The 20375-nt window shown below is 36.8% G+C and overlaps 1 protein-coding gene across 2 annotated transcripts in view; it reads left to right on the top strand.

Annotated features, from left to right (window-relative positions):
- The first annotated feature begins 8914 nt into the window (after positions 1–8914).
- Positions 8915–20375, top strand: part of ERC2 (ELKS/RAB6-interacting/CAST family member 2) — a 432662-nt gene continuing 421201 nt past the window's right edge. Inside the window, exons 1-3 of one of the 2 annotated variants that reach the window (XM_042020735.1) lie at positions 8915–11268; positions 14534–14587; positions 16281–17420. The gene's annotated coding sequence lies outside the window, so the exon portion shown is untranslated. Of the gene's footprint in view, positions 11269–11356; positions 14588–16280; positions 17421–20375 lie in introns of those variants that run through there. The other variant, XM_042020741.1, reaches the window with a different exon arrangement.

Raw genomic sequence — 20375 nt, 5'->3', positions numbered from 1 at the left:
GTCCCGATGGAGACCCGCACATCCCCCTGGGCCGGGAGCGCTGGGCATGGGGGTCCCGCAGCCCCTCGTCCCGGGGCATGGGGTCTTGCAGGCCCACCGAGGGTGCGAAGCAATTGCCGGGCGATTATCCCCAGCCTCAAGCGGCTGGGAAGGACGGAGGAAAACGAGGGGCGGGCGTGGGGGAAGAGAGAAGATGGGTGTGGGGAGGGTCTGAGCCGGCCGCTGCCTTCGGCGCGGGAGGGCGGCGGCTGCTCGGTTGCTTGCTTGTTTTATTTATTTATTTATTTATTTTCTGGTGTGGGCAAAGCGGACAAGGTAGGAGGGGGGCGAGAGGCTGGAGGTGGGGGACTGACCGGCGGTCTCGGGTGTCCCGGCACTGCGGGAAGAACCGAGCCACTGCCCGGGGCCGGGGCTGGCCGGGGGCGGAGGGCGGGGAGCTCCCAGCGGGAGCCGTGCCCCGGGAGGACTCGTCCCGTCCCTCCTGGCTGCCGTGTCCCGGCCGGGGCTCTGCGGGCCCCGCCGTGCTGCGCTGCCGGAGTGGTTTCTGCAGCACGCTGCTGCTGAATTGGGCGATCCGGCCCTTGGCCATCGCTCCTGGCTTGGTTTGCCAGACCGCGCTCCAGGTGCTGGTGCGTGTTCCTGGGCTGCTTGTGATGCTCCAGAAGCGTTTTAGGAGCTGTAGATTGAGCACTGCTGTTGTGTGGGTACAGCTTCTGGAACAATGGGACCCGTAAACCTGCAAGTTAAATGAATCTACGTTTTGCAAAGGAGGATTTGGTTGTGTTAAGGAATACAGTCAGATTCAATGAAATGCTTCAGAGCCTGTTATTTTACTGTTCAGGATGGCATTTAGGCGTATGTTTAAGACCAAATGGCTACTGAATTGCATTATTTCAAAGGAGGTTAAGACCTCAAGATCTGTCTGGAATAGTGTTGCTTCTGGATGTGGTTAATTTTGTCTGGCCAAAGGTACCGTAGATGAAGGGGCAGATCCTCTGGTGTGTTCTCCAGCTGACAGCAAGAGAAGTGTTGCCCTTGTGAGTTTGCACAGGAAACTGAGCAATAATAGAGAAATAGACGGTGAGGTGGAGATTATAGTGTGCACAAAAATCTCTTAAACTGCTTTGCTTGTATTTCTATGAAATTATCACTCATCAGACAAAATTATGACTTTTTTTCCCGAAATACTGCTTTGCAGCTTATTGTTTGGTACTTATCTATACAACAGCTAAAAAGTCTTTGAAACTTTCATTTAGGGACTAGAACAAGGGAGGAAAATAAGAGAAAGCCTGGAGTTTTTCTCAGTAGTGCACTGTATATGAAGTCCAGTGAAGCACAGAACATACAAGATGGGTGATAAGAGCAGTGAGATTCCAATCCCCTGCTTCACAAAGCATTACTTAAATGAATGGATTTCCATTATACTTGCAGAATTTTAAGTAATATAGCCAACCAGACCTGGCTCCTGCTTTTTGTTAGAAACAGCAGGTGGCAATATAATTTCAAGCATCTTTTCAAAACTTTGTCATAGAGAAAATCATAACAACTATAAAACACGTTTCATAGTCAATTTAGATTTCTTTTTATTTTAATATTTTGTAAGTTATCAGTGCTTTGCTAGGCAAGTGATATGTTCTTTCAAAAAGCTGATAGGAATTGATTGGTGGTTTCAGAACTTGGGGAAAAATCAGTATTGTTGTGTTCTTTGTGGACAAAGAACTATCAAGACTATCTACAAAACTTGTCCTACATATATGGAACTGGATCTTTCAAAACTGGCAAGTCTTTCAAGCATTTGATAAAATACTACACAAAGTAGAATTATTTGGCCAAATAAGCAGATTGTAACTTGTGTAAAAGGACTTCCTACATGGTAAAAAAATTATTGATTCCATTAATCTACACTTGGCTTTATATTATCATGAAGGACAGATAGCTTCTTTTTTGCTTTCAAACTGCCTTGGAAATGTCATTCCTGTGTTAAGAGGCAGAATTCTAAAAATATCCAAAGTCTCTTAACAGAGCTGCAGTTTCACAAGGAGTCCCTATGGAATGTTTACATATTGGAGCAGGACTGTATCAAAATATTTATTTATCAAAGATGGAAAGGAGAATTACTCTGTCCCTCAGCAGGTCAGTTACCTGTCTGGCACTGGGGGGACATTGTGCACTAATGCAGATAGTACAAATTTTAAGACAGCCAACTGACACATTTGCTTAAATGGGCATGGAAATCTTACCTACATGCTGTAATTTAAAATGTTTTTTTGAAAACCAACAAAGGAGTCCTTGAAGATAAATCCTGTTCTGATACACATTTAAAAAAATACTTCATTTTTTTCACCCTTCAGTGTTTGTTACTATTTTAAATCACTGGAACCTTTCAGCTTTAAGACAACTATTTTATTTAAAGGCTTTTATCATAGGTTGCATCAGGTAGCAAAACTCCAGCCTTAAGCTGTGTTTTTTATCTTGCCTGTATCTTTTCGCAAGACATGAAATTAATTGCCTCCAACTGACATATATTTTTGTAGTATGTGGCTGCAGAATCTACATATTATCATTAGGCATTTTGTTATTTTGGACTGGATGCTTTAGTTACACATTCCAAACTGTGGATAATGTATCTATTCATAACAGTAAGTCTGATTGCATGGACTATATTCTAACTTGTCATGCTTCCATATTATAATTACCTTTAATAGTTTCATTTACTGATTCTTTGCAGAATTTCATGTGGATATATCAGAACCCAACATAATGGACAGCATAGGAGTTGAAATGAAATATCTAAAGAAATGTAAAGATTGTTTCCTTTACTGCTTGTCCAAAAATGTTATTTACAGTGCTTATGCCTTTAGAAAGGAGAATAGAGGAGGTAATACTTGTTTCTAAAATGCAAGGACTGTTGCAGTGCTTGCAGGAAAAGCATTACCAGGCTCTATTTCATTTCCTGATAATCATCAGCATTCCTAAGTCCTTGATTTATCATTCTAGAGGACTAAATAAAAATGCTTTCAGGCTACATGCATCTCTCCTAAGGATCATGAAACACTATACAAGCACTTCAATCACTCGTTCATTAAACTTTTTAATAGCCCATATAAGCAAGGTAAGAGGATGAGATTTCAGTGGGAGGTAGGTGTTATGAAAGCCCCATCAGGTGTCTGCCTTGATCTCAGACACATAAATACCATTAATATCTGGTCTTAATTGACTTACAAGAACAAGTCACATTGATTTTTCAATCACACACTCATGAGAACTCCACTCAGAATGGTTGTGTTTGTTTTCTAGGTGAATAAATGGATTGGCACAATGATTAAATTCACCACTCTTAGTGATGCCTTGTGGAAGCTGGAACAATGGGGGTCTGGCCTGGAATTCAGTTTGCAAATGTATTTACAATACAAATGGAGCTGAGAGGGTCCCACAAGAATACATTTCTTTGGGGCTTGTATATGGAATGTAGCCAGATTTGTATTTGGCATTGTTGCTGCATGGGCAAGTGTTTTTTAAATAGTTGAATATACTGCTAGTGTGGTTTGAGTCCATTAATTTCTGTTTTTTAACTTTTGGAGGAAGGGATTCCCAAACCTTTTCAGAATAATGTGACTTGCATAGCAAGTGTATCCTTATACCCTACAGTGATGGGCAGAAATCATTATTCTTCCTCTTAATACAAGCATGTAGTTTCTCTGGCACACCCAGGCATTGCAGTAAAGTAAATCAGGAATGTCCTTAAGGTTTCAAATTCTTGGGTAGCTTTCAGGGCTTCTGGAGTTAAATGGGAAGCCTAAACAGTTTTGGCCTTGCTTCCAATACATTTTAGGTAATGCAAATGGAAGTTTTTAGACTTGTTTCTGTGATTGCTTCCTGCAAAAGCAACAAAATGAAGAGTAACTATCAACTGAATGCAATCAAATGCCAGCATGAGATGGTGTTAATCTTTAGCCAGCACAGACTTGATGATTAATGGAATGAACGTGTGATCTGTGTGCCAAATAAACTGAGTGTTAAAATAAAATAAAAATCTTTCTTTAAAGAAAATAATTTGCTATTTGATACTCCAGTTGATGCAGGACTGCATGTTCTGATTCTAAACTATAATTCCAAACGGGGGTTTACGTGATGTCCATAAATTAGACTTTATATCTGATATCATAGATTACTACAAACTGAGAAGTTTTTAAACACTGGAATATTTCTAAGATATATTCCTCTGTAACAGAGGAATTCAGTTTCTGAAACCTGCCTTTGTGGCCAAGAAATGTGCAGGCCATCTATACCATACTTTTGTTCTCAGTGTGGGGTTTTGCACATTTCCTCCCTTCATAGAGATGGATTTAAATGATAGTTATTCTTGAGATTATGAACAGGGGCATTGTGTTTGCATAACCTGTTCTGTGGAGGATTAATACTTTTATATTCTGAAATATGCACAGTTTAGACCACCAAGAAGCAAATAAAGAATTTAAAGAAAATATATTCTTGCTGCATATGTGTTACTGAACAACATTAAACTAGGAAGAGAAACTCAGGAGTACACAACCCAAATTTATGTAAACTGAAACTTGCAGCAGTCTTCTCCTTTCATAACCTTCAAGTCCATGGGTTTGATTGGGCTGCAGTCAGATCAAAATGTGGCAAAAATAGCTGTTGCTCCAGTGGAGCTGCACTGCATCAGAACAATAAATCTTAATTTCCTCTTGAGATAAACCCTTCAATTGGCTGCTTGGGCTTCATAGCATTTGCCATAAGTATTTGTGAAGTATTTTGTGTATTTGGGTATCTCATGCACACCTACGAATGGTAACCTTTGCACTCACCATCGTTTGTAGGAATTATTCTGAGATTACATAACGGGATCCTTTCCAAAAAAGGCTAACCACGTTTTAAATTGAGCCTGCTTCAGAAGGACAGGTGTAGTTACTGTGTATCTGTTTGTGCACAGCACTTTCAAATTGCACATAGCCATAGTTCTCCTCACAGTTAATTCCTGTCCTGTTTCTTCACATGAAAATCTTAACAAAAAAAACCCCAACTCAAATCCGTCACAAAAATTATTTCAACATTTATGTGACTAAAAAGGATTTCTATGTAGAGTTACAATAGAAGTGGTACAAAGTGTAGAACTTACTGCATGGTAAGGCAAAAGGTAATCAAGAAAATAATGGATTGTGGTCTAAGTTAAGAACCTGAGGGGCTGCAGATTTTTACCAAGTTTTCTTTCTACATTCTTACCAGCAAAGAAACAAAACCTCATGGTCCTTTACTGTAATACAGAGTGACTGTCAAAACATGAAGTTGTCATATGCCTTACAAATACATTTCTCAACAAATGTTGGGAAAGAATAAATTTTGCATCAAAATAGCAGTATTTTCTGGTAATGAGATCAGAATGCTATTTATGTAATGTTAATATGTAGTGTCAACTTTGGATTTTTAAAAAAAATTAAATTACAAATGATCAGCTTATTAAGTGGGGATGTATCAGTGTTCTTTTGGAACGATGGTAAATCTCTTTTTTTCCCGAAAAATATATTTTGATGTAGTTTATAATTAAACACTATAAAAGCAAGGATTACCACTTTACATTTCATTTTTGTCAGGAAAGCATCTGCAAAATACTTACAAATGAGTCTCTTCTGCAGCCTTGACTGAAATGCATTATGCAGAAATCTGACAACTGCTCAGTACAATTTGCAAGCTGCAGAGAATTCAAAATAGTCTTTGATGTCTAGGCAGAAATTCACTGTACAGGAGGGAGTTTAGGTCGGTTCTCTGCATTTTATCAGCCCACGTTGTGTTTAATTAAGACATGGCAAGCATCTCAGGATTAGCCTTTGACAGCTCAGAGTTTTTGCTCCAGGTTAATAAGCCTGATTTTTTTTTGGTCTCCCATTTTTCCCCTTCATAAAATTCCAATAGGCTGTCAAATTTTCTACTACTTTTCTTGAAGGAGACTTCTTCTGGATAGAGACATCAAATTGGCACTGGTGAGTTCTTCAGCTTCCTGCATAGTAACTGGCCCGTGTGAACTGATGAGATTTTACTGCATAGCAGAAGCATTTAATTTTATAAAATTAATATCTCACAGCAGGTATAACATAAATGTCCAATATGAAGACTGAAGAAACTGTCCTCACAAGAATTCAATCAGTATGGATTGGAACACACCCCAATGAAAACTAAGTGAAAAACAACAAAAACCTTAGCAAGAACAGCAGAAAATAACCAAATAATTAAACTAGTAATGATTGATTGTAATTATTATCAAATACCAATGAGTTTCATAAAACCTGGAAAAACTGTAGTAAATCAAAAACTAATGAAGTAAAACTATATTATAGTTTAAAAATTTAAAATGTTATCTTAAAGAGACCAAAGGAGTGGAGAAGAGAGGGAGAAAGTTATGTCCTCTGCATACAAAAAATGGGTCAAGCCATTGAATTTTTCTGAGCAAGCACTTGATTATGCAGATATCTTCCTTCTTTATTCTGCTTCTGTATACATACACTTTAAAAGTGCAACTTACCTTAAGAAGAAAATGGCCGTAAATTAAAAACTCATAAGATAAAAACAACTATATCCATTAAATAAGAAATGTTCATCAGAGCTTGGACAAATCATTATGCAGAGGATATCCTTGGAGAAAGCACTGAAACAATCAAAGTTAAACCAGCTGCAGAAATAAAAAAGAAAATGATAGCTTTGGCAAATGAATGCTAGTAATTATATTTCCATTACTTTCTGTTATATTGTTTGTCTTGGGATAAGATTTAACTTATTCAGTCTGAACCATTCTGATTGCTAGAACTTGGGCAAAGGGACTGTTCAGAGGAACCCCTGAGGGAAAGTAAAACCATGTGTTCTCATAATGGATCCTATCTGAAAAGTAAAAGGTATGTTCTGAGCTCCTGGAGCTTCGTGGTTCAATTTTTAAGGCCAGATTTTTCAGGAATTTTAGAGTGGACTCAGCACTGAGTTGCACAGCTCCCTCAACTTGGGAAGTGAGGGCAGGTATGAAGGGGTTTATTTTCGTGCAGAAAACAAATGGAACCCTGACAGCATGTACAAAAATTATTTTTTCTTCAAAACTGAATGTTTTGCATACTTTTTCAAATTATTTCTGATTGGGGGCAACTATACAAGTGCTGCACATGTTAAAATAGTCAGTACAAATGTTACACTTTAGTGTAACATGGACTTAGGAAAAAAAATAATATACTATTGTGATGTTTAGGGAATATGGGATTATTTTATGTATTTAGAAGTTTTGTTGAGATGACCAATCTACATCAAAGCATATTTATCTGATAAGGGTAGGGAAGCACATCTGTGGGCCACAGGCAAAAATGAGCAAGCAGACATCTCTAGAGCCATTTTCAGATGCTTTTGTATTTTTGCTACTCTGATTAGCAAAAATCTTGAGTTTCGGCAGACTGAATATGAAGGTATTTATGCTGAAGGATAAATAGTAGGATTTTCTACCAAATTTCCTCATCTCTCCTTTTCTTTTTACATTGTAAACTGTCATTTTCATAGGCATTTCCATATTTCTAGTCTTTCCTTTTATGAGTATTGGTTTCTTCCCAAAATTTCAGCACATTCCCTTCATGTTTGAACTGTATATTTAATTGGATTCATACTTATGTTTGGAGGAAGGAGGGATAAATTGTTGCAAACATCACCTTCTGCATTATCTGGAGTAAGAAGAATATGAAGGAAAAAGTTACATTTATAGTTAGCACAATTTTCTGTTTGGTTCCATGGGGTATTTTTGTTTGGTCGATCATTTATTTCTTTATGGTTGTTCTAGAGTACTTTACCTAAATGTAAAAATAATAATAAAAAATAAATTTCCCTTTTCCTTGCCATTTTGGTAGTCCCAGTAACTGTATGACAAATTCTTGCTGGGAAAGCAGAATTTTATATGCATTTTCCAAAGATACTGTTAACAATTACAGGTTATAGGTGATGGTGAACTCAATTAGTACAGTATCATAAATGATCCCAAATGGAAAGTTTTATTATAGTTTTGCCCTCTCTCCTTCAGAATTTGACAGTTGTAGTTACAGTTGGCAATAGGTGAAACTTCATTGATTTCTGTGGGTTTATAAACTGTGTCCTAACAGTTCCATTTCCAGAAATTCCTTGGATTTCTTTCATATTTTGTGCAGTACTTTGTAGATCTTTGACTGGCTAAATCATGCATAAAAAAGATAACCAAAGCAGTAATTGCAGATTCAGCTCTGAGTAGAAAAAGTAATTGCAGAAATTGATTTGGTTAAAAAACATCAACTACACAGAATTGTCCCCTGTTAAATTTAACAATAAAAAAGACTTTTAGAATTGGAAATATTTTGCTTTTATGCTTATGCCTTATTTTTAACGTGTCCAAACCTTGGGTATAACTGAAACAGAAAATGCAGCATAATGGAGATTTAACAAAAAAGAAAACAATGACCTATGCTAATGTGATGCTTTCCATCATCTTTTGTATGAGTGTCCCATTTTGTCAGGTTTTCTAAGCAAAACTCTTTAACTGTAACTTGCTTCTTAAACCAAGTTGGGCTTGAACTTGGATATATTTCAAAATAATTTTAATGAATCTCAACAAATGCTACTTGCTGAGTATTATCATTTTCATTAGTGCTTTAGAATTTCTGAGCATGTAAATTAATTTAGTTGTAGTCCTTATCATCTTTGAAGAGAATGTTAATTATATCTGGCAATAATTGTTTTGCAGAAAATTGGGAAATCAGCCTGGATCTCTTGAACGGTTTATGATTCAGTCCCACTTCATGAGTAAGCTTTGCCAACTGTTTTGTTTTTACAATGAATGCTTTATGTATGTGGGGGTGTGTGTATACACACATACATATATTAAATATATATATATATATATATATATATGGAGTTCTTATAAGCATACTTACCCAAAAATATAAGTATTTACTGTATTTCTTTTCTGTTTGTTCTGAAAGCTTCACACTGTTGATTTAGATAAGCTTGAATAGAAACAGATTGGGACACCAGTAATCCAGGATATTATTTTTGATTAGGCAAAGTAGATTTATTAAGAAAAGGAGATAAAACTGTTGTGCCATGGCTTTCAAAAATGTTCTGTGCTTCAAAGAAAAAACACTTATCTGACTAGTGCAGGATGGGCCTGAACGTGGTGATGACAAGCATGACATGGAACGTTGCTCACTGGAGCTCAGGTCAGGCTGGAGTTCCTTCTGCAGGGGCTTTTCTGTCCTGCTGTAATGCAAGTGCACATCTGATAGTGCTGCTGTATTATATTCTGGAGCAAATGAAATCTGCCAGCCATTATTGCAGTGTCTACAAGTAATTGCTTCATACTTGCACAAATCTTCACAGGTTATAAAAAGTTACCAGTTTCTCAAAGGGAGTTCTGTAGTGTTGTGTCATACTTAGGTTTTTTAATTGAGTATGCTTTCACAACATGGGTGATTCAGAAGTGAATATTATTGGATCATAATCATAAGAATGAGCTGAATTCTGTCACTTTTATGTACACTAAGTTGAAAATAACTGGGGTTTAAAAGGATTATTGCCAGGCCAATGAACGTTTCAGAAAAGGAAGCTTTATCTGGAAAGCTGCAAGTATAGAGGCTGCACACTGACACAGTAATGACCATTTATGTTTCTAATAGTGATTACAAATATTTTCCCTGAAATTTTGGATGATTATTCTTATCCAATTGTATGTTTGTGAGTGCTTTTTGACTTATATTTTGGGAGTTAAATTACAGAGCTAGATAGACTGTGTGCTACTACTATTCTGCCAGAAATGCCCAAATGGAATTTCCAAAGATAGCCTGTGAAATTGCCCTATGGCCAGGAGCTCAAACACATTGATTGCTATTCCTGGATAATTAGGGTGTAACCTCTTTCCTCCCTGCTTCACTTTTCCATTTGCAAAAAGACCAGTATTAATAAACACTTTGATAAGATTTTTTTTCAAATATGTTAGATTAAGCTCTAAGTGGCATCTTCCTTTCATAGCATGTACACTGCTCTTGTTTCCAGTAACACAGAAAAATGCAGTTTCATCTCATCTCTATGGCTACGTGGTGTTATGCAATGTGACTTTTGAAAAATTGTAGTTTAATTTTTTTCAAGGTAAATTAATCCTTTTCTTCAGTCTCAGGGAGAAGCAAAATACTGAAAATAATAGTATTAGAAAGGCTACATGGTTCTTCATGTGTATGATATATAATACTTCATAAGCGATTTAAATAATTGGCAAATTGAAGGACTGAAGCTTTGCATAAAAGCTTCTCTGAAAGGGATTCCTTACCCAGGCCTTGCTGTATACACTTCACCCCTGATAGCTGAAGTATAGAAGGTGTGGTTGTCTGAATGATCTCTCCCTTTCTATATACATATCTAGAGAGAGAGATAATAGATAGAAGGGACCTTCTGCCTGTGTGTCTTTTTTTACTTCCACCTCGTCCCTATGAAAAAGGAATGACTGTGTTTTCTTCTCTCGTGCTAAGGAAATCAACAACATAGAACACTTGAGAACTTTCTGAATGACCTTTGTATACCTGTGAAGTTTGAATAAGCCAAATAACACCACCATGGGATTAAACTAAATTTTAAGGCCACTTGAAGTGTCATGGAGATCATAAAATGCTTACACATTTAACTCTTGGTTTGGTGAATGAAAAGATGATGTCTGTGACAATTAGAACTTTTTGTCATGGGTGCTAAATTAAAAAAAAAGGGAGAAAAATAGGGGCAGTGTGAGTGCTGACTGCCTAAAGGACTGAAGCTGCTGAGCAATTTATGAGGAACTGATTTATGAGAGTTCCAAGCTCAAAATACATTTTATAGGTGCTTCAGAAACACAGCTATTTTTGTCTTCCTAATAAGTATGATATGGCAATGAAGACTTTCTATTCCCTCCTTCCATCTGTGTTCTACACCCATCTGTCATACTTTATCCCTGTTTAGATTGAAAATGTTCCTGATTTATGCAGTGTTTGTATTTACCAACTAAACAACCAATAGGCTGGATGTGACAGAAGCTGTGGACCCATGGATGTCGTCCCTTGGCAGGAGGGCCCCTGTTGCAAGAGGCCATTTTAATTCTTGGAGTTGCTAAATTCTAATGCTTATCACGAAATATCTAAGAAGAAGCACAGTTGCACTCTACTGTCCTTAGGACACACCACTTCTGAATAACAACAGATCGTCCAAAGGATGTCTGGAATCAACTGAGTGACCAGAATGGTAATACTTCCTAAAATATAACTTAGGCTTATCAATAGATTTTTTTTTCTTCCGATGACAAAGGCAAATGTCTGTTATTGTCCTAAAATATAACTTAGGCTTATCAATAGATTTTTTTTTTCTTCCGATGACAAAGGCAAATGTCTGTTATTGTATCTAACATATAGATGCTCTGTAGTCTTTGATGAGTCTTTAATTTGACACAAACTGACTTTTTAACTAAAATTATACAAGCATTTATTTTAGATTTAAAAATGCTATTTTATCTACTGTAAATTTATCCAGTTAACTGTATGTCAGCACTTTAAAAATAAGAATTGTTCCCTTTTTTCCTAGAGAGATATGTGCTTAATATAAACAATAATTTAGATACATGCTTACTCAAATTATGGCTAACAAACAAGTTCAAACTGCAAATAAATAACTTGGGAAATATAAAAATAGCTCCGAAGTATTCTTACTGTGTTCCTATAAAATATGATTGTATCAGGAGAGCAGCAGAGGGAGCAGCATATAAAAATGAATATAATGTTTCAGACAATTTACGTTTTTTTGGAAAGCTTCCCTTCAAAATCAGACCATGAAAAGACCATGTCTTATGAAAAGGGGGGATAAAATGTATAGAGATTCAGTATTTCAAATGAATGAAATTTCAGTTTATGTTTCTGCAACAAAAAATAGCACTGATAGTGCTAGAATAGTCCTAGAATAGTTCTACTATAAGAAGAAAATAGCAGTCTCAGGGATAATGCTGTATCCTAAATTCCATCAAAACCTGACTACCAGAGGTGATTGGTATAGGCATCATCATCACTCTACTTGAAGTGCTGACCATTGCTGGACCTGGGCTAATAAAAAGTACTTCACCAGTAACTGGGCAGCTTTCACTTGTTCTTCTAGTACCATGTCCATAACCACAGTCCATAACCACTCCATTGCAACATGGAGATTTTTTTCTTCTACAAATAAAAGTTCTAATGATTGCAGTACTTTCTTCTGATCTTTCCCCCACCTCTCTTATTCATGTCTTCCTAAGTTTATTTTCCTCTACTTAGATGTGTCTTAGTCATTTCTACACTTCTGAAAACGTTCTACATTCCAAGCTGATCTGCCAAAAGCATCTCTAAGATCCACACTGATTATATGGGTAGGTTTGGTGACCAATTTCAAATGGCAATATGCAGATCTTGAATATTTTCTGTTCTATATCAGAACTGCATGATTTTGGAACACCTCAGTTTGAGCTTCAGTAGCATACAGAATTTGTCTTTTAATAACTTAGTGTAGGAGAACTGCAGTACCCCAACCGTCTGCTTTATGCTGAACTCTCTGAGGCAGCCAATTTTGTCTTCCAGAACGTGGCTGCAGCACATGCTGGGTGCTGATTGCAAGTATTATCTTAACAGAATCACGTCTCAATATTTAAGAACGTGACTCTTCTTTCAAAGGCGTGCTTTTGGCCTTTTATACCCCTGCTGGCTGCATCTCACCAGGAGCTACCTGTCAAATACCATCCTTCAGTTCCACAGCTGCCTTTGCTGCTGTATTGTGTTTATCAAACAAATTGGGAGGAAGAAGAGGACTATAAAAAATCAACAACCTGCAGCTTCTTAAGAAGCAAAGAAAGTAGTCTGGCAAGAAAAAGAAAACCTGTGTTACAGTGCAGTCAGTGTCTGAGAAGGGCCTGAAACCAAGATTCAGAGCCTTTGGGCACCCTAGTCTGCTTTCCTGAGAGCTCATGAAAACTGAATGCAGGTAGGAGCCCTGCAAGAAACAGTGTAACCAGAATATTTCTGCCAGGCATTTTTCCTTGCTTACCAACCTTTGTGTTAGCAGGTATGACAGGAAAGTTCAGTAATGGGTGTGCTCGACAGGCAGTATTAGAGGTCTTGGAGATCCGGGGGCTTTATGCGCTCACAACCTGAACTCACCTTAGGCTCCTGAGAACCTGCTGCTATACCAAACTAAATCCTTCGTAAGCCTGATCTTCTTTCTTCACTTGTGTTCCTTATAATACATTGTGAATCACCATAATCTCTGCTCTGTAACGATACCACAGAAGTAACAGTGCTATTAATAATTAATATAATTGTAAACTATTATAAATTAAATAACTGTCAACTTCCAAAATATTTTGTTTTCTCTAGTTTTTCTCCTATGTTGCAATCTTTTCTTCTCATTAAAAACCACAAAGTAGTTTTGCTTAGATTACCTTTTATTTCTAAGTTAACCCTTCTGTCTGTCAAGCACAGGCCATGGAAACATTTAGGATCCTAAAATTGCAACTGAACCTTAACACCAAAACCATGAATTCAATTAGCTGCATGAAAGAAGCAGACAAGATATTTCCAGTGAGATAAGGTTTGTGCAGAGAGGTAATATGTTTTCTTAGACCAATTGCTGTAGCTGCAAAGTATTTCTACTAATTTTCAAATGTACTCCTCTTCATGGCTGCCTGGTCAAGCTATTAAAAAAAATTAATGCAGGAAATAAAAATATATACTTGAAAATTGAAAGTACATTTAAATTACGAGCAGAGAAATTTAAGTAAGTGTAAATAAGAGGCAGAAAAATGTTATTTAAAATACTGCTGCTGTTACTTCTGCCTCCTGTTTTATCCCAAGGTCTCTCTGGTTCTTAATTCATATTAAAGATGGTCGGTCACATACAGCTCTCATACAGCAGTAGCAGCACAGGCTGCTCAGGGATCAAGAAAACGTGCTCTGTATTGTAGTTTGATCTTTCATGGTTTATAAAAATCTTTTAAACTGAGCTGTACTCAAGTGATTAATGCATTTATCCTTCCCTTCACAGTGGCTGCTGCTGTAACATATGGTTTGCCTGTCTCTCTTGTGCTATACATATTTGCTTTCTGATTGCCCTGAAGATTTCAGAATAAATTCAGTACTGCATGGCAAAATACTGCTTTATCCAACATGAGAAATCTTTTTGTTTAGAGTCAATAGTTCACTTGTGTATCGGTGTCTGACATCCTGAAAGAGCGAAAAATGGAAATAAGCTGTATTTGTGAGGTTTTCCATTGCTTTTCTCTTACCTTGCCTGTGGCTGGTAAATGTAGGGAAAATTTGCATTGCTATTTCTTCATCTAGCTTATAATTTAACAAAAGAATTTTACCAACACTTCTATTTTTTTCTATTGCCTGGCTTTTTCTGGGAGTTCTAAATCTGCTTCTCATCATTTCTGTATTGCTTCAGCATAGATGATGGTTTTCTTCTGCTTTTTTTTTTTCACATCTGCCAAAAGAATACTTGATACCAGTGCACTGACAGGAGCATACATGTTTCTTCACCCTTAAAGGTGAGTGAAGGATAGAGTAACAATTATTTATAGGCTTTATTTTCCTTCCTGTGTTTTCAGGTGTGTAATTTTTCAGCTAATTAAAATTTTTTCTTCCCAAGATTATGTCTAAATGGGCAGAAAAATTATGGGGAAATTAAAGTTGCTATGGTATATTTAATCCATAACCAGAACTGGTGGGAAAGAACCCCCCCCAAATTATTATTTATTTCTACCAAGCTTAAAGTTTGACACTTTCCTGTTGTGTTTTTGTTTGTTTGTCATTTTTTAATTTGACTCTCCCAATAAAGTCAATTAAACAGTGAGAAAGTTCACAAAAATGGACAAAGGAAATTAGTAATAATCACACATGGATTTTTTTTTCCTATAAGTAATACTTTATCAAGTGATAACAGAAAAAAAACCCCCTTGAATTTGCAAGAACTTTATTACGAGAGCCACCTTCTCCCTCATGGCACAGTCACACCTCAGGCACAGTCATGCTCACGAATTGCACACGCTGAATCTTGCAGACCACTAGAAATAGAAGTGCCAGACTGGCAGGGAGGAATTCCTGTACTTTAGCAGCCATTTTGTACCCAGTTGTAGGGAAATGTTATATAATGTCAAGCTAACAATTAAAAATATTTCTCCCTTTCTATTTTAACTTGTGAGCCTTCTTTCTCTTTTTTTTTTTTATTTTCTATATAGCCTGTTAAAGAAATTAAAAGTCATCAGTTGAATTTAATGTTGACCTCCATTAGTGGTATATATGTAAGTTCTTTAGTTACAATGTGTGGTTGTGTTTCGATCACTGAAGTCACAGATTGCTTTAGTCAGAAAGATAAGCAAACTTTATGAGCGGAATAGGATGTAAAAGTGGGATTGGAGCAATGAAGAAAGCAGAAACTCTCAAGGGAGGAATGCAAAAAAGGCACTACCAAGTTGATTCCTGAATCTAAATGCCCCTAAGGAAAGCACTTCATCTGCAATCATCAATACTGAAGTAGGCTTTCTTTAAAGGCACATTTCAGGTTCTGAGGGGAACTTATTCATTAGATGCTTTTGTAGTCAGACAATCAACCAGAGAGAAGGAGTTTCACCTAGAGTTACATTTCTGCTAGTAAATTAAACAGGTTCAGGAAACACTTCTTGGCACGGAAACTGAACTGCTGAATTGTTAGAACAATCGTGTTTTGGACTGGACAAACTCCCTCTATCCCAGTTCTCAAGCATGTTTTGGAAGCTGGCATAAGTTTGTGCATATTCCCAACAGGAATTCTACATGGGAATATGCTATTTTTGGAGCTGAGAGAATCCAGAGGCACAAATCAAGATAATGCTAAGCCATTTCTTCTTTATACCAGAGAGTTGTATAAAAATTTAATTACATGTGCTAACATTCATACAGTTTACAGAGGTGGTTCTAAGTGATAAAAATAAATGAGAAAAAGACCATGATCTCTTTTTAGTTCTAGAATTGGTAAGATAAGGGGACATAACCTCTTGAAGTCAGATCCTGAAGTAGTGGCCAAGTTTTGCTCAAACGTGGGAGAAGTCCTGATATTTCACAAAGTTAGGGTAGTAGATGATTGTCACAGAAACACTGATAAAAGGATACTTTAAAGCCTATATTTAACCTTTCTTCAATTTTAAAGACTGGAACTTTGAAGTATTCAGAATTACTTGTGCTATTTATTCTTCTGTGTCACAGCACTGACAATCTTGATGACAAAATGGAAATCCAAGGGTTATGAGATCCTGTTGTGAGTAAAATGGGACAACAAAGTTAAGATTACTTCAATGAAGATTATGGAGTATGTGACAACTGTCTAGTTACTGAAATGTAGGATGCCTTATCTAACCTTAGGTTGTACACAAAGCAAAAACTACATTAGTAAAGATAGAAAGCTAACATTCCTGTGTTCTCTGGACTGGTTTTTCTGCATAGTACCACAAACGTTTTGGATAAATCACAAAAGCAGGAAAAAGGGTTTTTTTCTTAAAGACTCTGGGACTTCGTAATGAAGATGATTTCAATATTGAGACAATGTGAACCTTTGTATCACAGATTTTTTACTGGGGAACTTGTGGAGGTTTTTGCATGTTTTCATGCAGAGGAGTACTAATATATGTGTAAAAGCACCTATAAAACCACACTGTAAATTGTTTAAATTAATATATAAAATAAATCCAACTTAATTCCCCATAAATGTGTTGTTTGTCTAATCCTGTGAAGTATTATGAAGTGGATATAATGTGTTACCCTCTCAAAACAGTCTAGAAATTGTCTTCAGTGTGTCTATATAGAATAACAGATGAAAGACTATCAAGTCACCTTATTATAAACACAACAGTAGTGTGACACACCTGCTATGGAATGTCAGTTATTAGCTAATAACTAACATTTGTGGGAGCTGGAGTTGCCATCCAAGGTCAGGTGTTTTGTATTTCTTGTTATTCTGTTGGATAGCAGCTCCTCAATAGAATCCACAATGAGCACAAAAGCAGGGACTCAGCTGTAGGTTCGTTGTCAGTTTTGAAGTAGCCATACAAGGCTACTGTTTTTAATTATTTTCACACTGTTCCTTAATTTGGTTTATCTCATAGGGCCCTACTCACTGCAGAAATTTGGTTCCATTTGGGGACTGCTCTGGTGGATGGAGTTTAGCTCCCCCAGCTCAGGTGTTTTGGTTCCTGCCCAAGTCCTCCCACCATGTAAATGTGATTAAGGCAATACCTCAGGCTTCAGTACTCAGCTGTTTAAAATTGGAGGAAATTGGGCTAGCAATAAAAGGTTCCCTCACTGACTAACTGCCCTGTAGCTCTGCTAGAAAAAGGTGATGTGCTGGGGGTAAGTAGTCCTGTAATCCTAATGTTTGTACCTGCCAGCTTTGCTGTAGAGGCTGAGATTGTAAGTAGGGAAGGAGATTTCTGTTTTCTGTAACTGGAGAATTAAGAAGAGAACCCCGGCTGCCTTTAGATCAAGTGCCTCATGTTGACACTTGTAAGTAAAATTTTAGTATCTAGGTTTACTTTTTGGGAGTGAGGTTGGTGTTTGGAAGCTTAATCCTTACTGAAAAGTCAGTTGGACTTTAGTGTTGATGTGTCTAAACTGATTTTAAAAAACCCAAACCAGCATCCAAGAGTTTACTAGCCAGTGCTTATTTAGCAGCATTTCTTTTTAACAGTCACTGTGTACATTCATATGTACAATAGCAGTAGCAGTAATGCTGTGTTTCCAACCAGGAAAATAAAGGACCATTGATAAAATTGGAAATGTTAAACCTAATCAAGATGTTTAAGCTACATTTACTAATGTTAGAAGTCCCTGGAGTTTGAATTTTCCTAAGAAATATTTTTAACTCTCTGAAATACATTGTAGAGTTGATGTAAAAGCCTATTAATAGCCCTATTCAGAGAAGTAGAAGCTGGAGAACTTCTGTGAGATGGGTATTTTTACTATTAAATTATTTTAGTATTTTTACTCTGTTTGAAACTATGATATTAACAGCATGTGCTATGCTTTATTTCTACCCTGAATAGATTGGCTGTGTAGCACAAAATGAACTGCTAAGCTATGCAATTACAAAAGAGTATATTTTCCTTGTTTGTTTTTTTGCATTATAATACATTATAATGAATTCCTTAATGGCCTCTTGTGTGTTCAGGTATATCCAAGTAACACTTTTCCATCCTGTGTAAAGCATGTGATCATGTAAATTAAAAGCAAATAAATTATACTGATGATTTTTTAAAACCGAGACTTGGGTGATCTGTTATGAGGAGAGTAAAAACAGAAGCTTAACATGTAGTGGAAACTATTTTGTAACTCAATTTGATAGGTATTTGTAGGTGAATATATAAACTGATAAAGGAAGAGCAGTCTATAATTTAATGACTGTTAAGTGCACAACCTCTGTGGACTAGACTGGTAGGACCTCATTCTGAAATCAACAGAAAATTGAAGTTTATTTCAATTATTTTGTTTGTTTGGAGCTTTTTGTTTCTTTTGTGTCAAGTGCTTACCCACAATCTGATCACCATGTCATGGTAAATGCAATATTTTTTGGTTTTCTTAGTTCTGCAACCTTCAGTGTAAATCGGGAAGCACAGAGGAAATAGAGCAGGGCCAGGTTCAATGACTAAAGCTGAAATACATTTTCCTGGGTTTTTAAAGCACACACCTGCAGTTGCTTGCTAGGAATTAATGCAGCAGGGACTAAGATTAATTTGTATTTCTGTTTAAAAAAAAAAAGTTAAGCCCTTAATAACATCCATCTTCACCAAAATATGAAAGGGAGCTGGCTGCTGCTAAAGTCTTAGTACCACACGTGAGAAGAAGAAAGAATTGGGAAGGATGAAGGGATGCACAGGAATTGAAGACAATAAGTAACATTATACATTATATGTTATTTTGAATTATTTATACTAAGAATAAGTAAACAGAATGTTTGTAATAAGTGTGTTTTATACCCTTTTGTCCAAAATCAGTATAGCATAGACTGAAGAAAACAAGAGACTTGAAAAATCTGTATTTCATATGTACTTTACTTTGTTAGGGCCTAATGTGTGGGCTCATTAAAATAAGAAAGAATTTTGCCATTAATTTCAGTGGGGTTTCCACAGCTCCTGATGTGAAAGCAGAAAGAACTGTGAAAATACTGCATTATTAAGGTAGCAAACAAATAAACTGAAGTGTGCTAGCCAAAAATCTATTTGATGACAGAAACTATTGACAAGTGCAAACATTAGGCATAGCATCACATGGCACCTTATAATATAAATAGTGGTTTAAGTTTTACAACAGACTGCTTTCCTCTAACAGTTGGCTGAAAGATGTCTAGTAGTTAATGGGAACCTCTTACAATTAAAAAAGTGGTAGTTTACTCATATGATCTGACTCTTCTAGTGCTTAATGGCACCCACCTGCATCATGGCACCAAGGACAACACAGATGGTCCTGTGATTAGACTGAAATGAGAACTTTCATCAGCTGCAAAGAAGTCAGCCTTAAGTAAACACTATTGTTATTATCCTCCCTTTTGCATCTGGATTCCAGCCTTGTCTAGAATGTAAGGAATGAATATTATTGAAGGGTTTGGATTATGTGACCCTGAGGGTCTTTGCATGGATGTTGTTTCTACTAATACAATAAGTAGATTAGCTGTAAAATTCTGATTACTTTTCCCCCCCTTCTCTTGAACTGCACATTTCTCTAACAAGTCTTTTTGAGTACAATTTGGCAAAATGTTTTTTCCCACAAAACTCTACAATGGTTTTATCCATAGTGGGTATATTCTGTTCTTTGACACTGGTAACACTGACAGTCCCCTGCAGAGGGTCTGCTGCTCTGAGATGGGCTGTGATGAATTCTCTGCTACAAAGTTTATTGAATGATAGCAAACTTAATTCATTGCAGTATTGTTGTAGCCTTATGGCAGCTCTCTGTCTTCCTGCAGTGATTATTCCTTGGAAAGAAGATTCTTAGGCTACTGGTCTTCTGTCAGAATGCTTTTGGCTTTTGCTGGCTATCACAAGGCCCTCAGTCTTTGCCAGTGAATGAGTCACAAAAAAGATAAGGCAGAACCTGATGTTCTTTGTCTTTTCATATAGACAGGAATGGTGTGACATGTTTAAAAAACCGTCAGCAGCTGACACCACTTAGAACAAAAGTCCTGTCATCATTAACAGTACTGAGACAGAACTGGATTTAGCAATATTGAGACAGGTCTGGAAGAGATTCTTATTTCACACTGAATCCAAATGAAGGGCTAAGCTGAAAATGGACACTTCTTGTGCTTTTAAG

This window comes from Corvus kubaryi, unplaced genomic scaffold, assembly GCF_017639235.1.
Source record: "Corvus kubaryi isolate FWS band 111438036 unplaced genomic scaffold, C.kubaryi_AGA036_p1.0 124, whole genome shotgun sequence".
NCBI classification, from domain to species: domain Eukaryota; kingdom Metazoa; phylum Chordata; class Aves; order Passeriformes; family Corvidae; genus Corvus; species Corvus kubaryi.
Note: the sequence above shows the minus strand (reverse complement) of the source record. Positions and strands in the feature narration are given on the sequence as shown.